General features: G+C 36.3%; 1 pseudogene; it reads right to left on the bottom strand.

Moving 5' to 3' along the window:
- Positions 1-416: 416 nt before the first annotated feature.
- Positions 417-1,955, bottom strand: LOC114825914 (pentatricopeptide repeat-containing protein At1g55630-like; annotated as a pseudogene).
- Positions 1,956-2,321: the final 366 nt, after the last annotated feature.

Genomic DNA, 2,321 nt, shown 5'->3' with positions numbered 1-2,321 from the left:
TACCGATAAAAAGATAACTTGTATGCACTTCACTCTTCTCTGATTCAGAGACAACTGAGACAAGGTATGGATATATGGTGTGACTGAGATACCCTAAAACTACATATTGTTAACCGAGCTAAATTAATTAATTTCTTCATGCAAGATTGCAAGTAAATAATGCAAATAAAAGAATTTACAGCTTTAATATGTCTTGTATCCCTTGAATTTTGAAAGTAGATGGACATATTGCCCTTTCTTCATCATATGTGTTATTACTTTATGAGCTTCAACAAGCTTTTCAACATTTCACAAATAACTTGTAGGGTGCTGTACACTGTGAAATTTGGTTTGGAGCTTCTGGATTCCATAACCTTGAGCATGGAGCACACTTCCTCAAACTTTCTTGCCATACAAATCCCACGAATGATAGCATTCTATGTAAATACATTCGGAAGCTGCCCATTAGGGATCATCTCATCAAACACTCCTTGGGCCTTCTCAAGCTCCCCAACCACATCCGGCATGCAGTCGTGCTTTGTCATCTGTTGATAGACCCATTCAATCAACTTGTACTGCTTCACCACAAGAAGGGAATGCAAAATTGCATTGTATGAGTGTTTAAACGGCCTATAGCTAAACGTCTTCGATTTGATGAATCTTTCCACAACTTTCCTAGCCAAGCCTGCCTCACCACAAGTGCGTATCAAAATGTTGAACGTATGTGCAGTAGTTGGATACCCTTTCTCAATCATCTCATCAACCAACCTCGACATTGCTTTGAACTCTTCACAATCCGCAAATATCTTCGTCATTCAATAACATGTGCTTGCTGTGTGCTTGTAATTTTACTCCCATAATCTATCTGTTTCAAAATTTCAAACAGAACTTCCCTCACAAGAAGCCCTGAAACCTCTATACGCAACTCACCCACAGCCGCTTTTGTATCAAAACCAGGGCCATCTTCTCAAAGAACTCTAAGAACCCTGCTGGTATCAATCTTCGAATTCTCAAAATCTACTAGTAATATTTTTTTTAACCATAAATCTTCTAGCAAGTGTAATATTAGGTGATAATCAATTACCAGTAATATTTTGTTAATGAAATATCTTAATTTTTCACTCCCATAGATGACGCGAGTTCAATTCTAATTTATAAGGACTCGCGATTGTGCAACTTAATTATATCTATCACTTGTTAGTGTCTCAAGAGGAGTTTTGTTGTTGCAAACAAGACTATGAGATAATAAGAATATTATTAAATAAACAAGAATACCAAAACAGTTACAAAATCCCAAGAGGCTACATCGTGACTAACTTATTATTCGTACTAAATTATAAGCTATATTTATAAAGAGCAAAACCTAAAAACCCTAATTCGAATGGGCTGGGTCCATATATTAAACTAACAAGCAAATCCAAATAATCAAATAACCATAAAATTCTAATATTTTCCAACACTGTCAACATAACTTGAGGAGTTTTGCTTCACTTGGAACTCTTATCTTTTCAGTTATTCCATGTTTTTAGGACTTGTTTTCAAATGTTTGTTATAAGCTAAAGCGTATAATCCTTTGTTTGATTTTTGTTTGTATTTTGAATTTCAAATGTTCAATGTAATTAGAGTTTTTCAAACTCTGAATGTAATCTTGAAACCATTAATATAAATATATGCATCATGCCACTCAGTACGACGGTCTGATGATATTTCTCTTTACTTGTAAATAAGAGGTATTCAGTTCGAATATCGTGGATAACGAATTTGATACCAAATTAGGTTGTTTATTATGTGACTTAGCCGAACTTCTCTTCATCCTCCAACATGTATGCCATTGAAGTGAAATCCTGAGTTCTTAAGATTTACATGGTTTCTAAAGCTATCCTTGATTTTTCGCTTCCAAAAACAACAGCAATCCTTCTCAAACCATCAACTCTGCACACACCGCAACAACAACCCTTCCCATCCTTTTCATCCATGACTTCACATTTCATAGGATAGTTACTTACATCTATGAAACTGAAAAGAAAAAAAAATCCTTTTCATCCATGACTTCACATTTCATAGGATAGTTACTTACATCTATGAAACTTGTTGATGCACAAAACCGGAGGTCTTGGAACAACGTAAATCCGACCGTGAATCTGCAAGAACGTAAATAACACAAGATGTATTGTGGTTCACCCCAAGGTTTGGGCTACGTCCACACTGATATTGTATTTCTCTGTTTGTGAGAGGATTGAGAGGGAGAGAGAGATTCCTTCTGTGAGGATGAGCTTCCCTGAATATGAGAGGGGATGTGAGGCTTTGAGAGGGTGAGGGTCAGGCCTAAGGATTGGCCTCCC

The sequence above is a fragment of the Malus domestica genome, chromosome 07 (assembly GCF_042453785.1).
Source record: "Malus domestica chromosome 07, GDT2T_hap1".
Taxonomy (NCBI): domain Eukaryota; kingdom Viridiplantae; phylum Streptophyta; class Magnoliopsida; order Rosales; family Rosaceae; genus Malus; species Malus domestica.
This window is presented reverse-complemented; position numbering and strand designations above follow the sequence as displayed.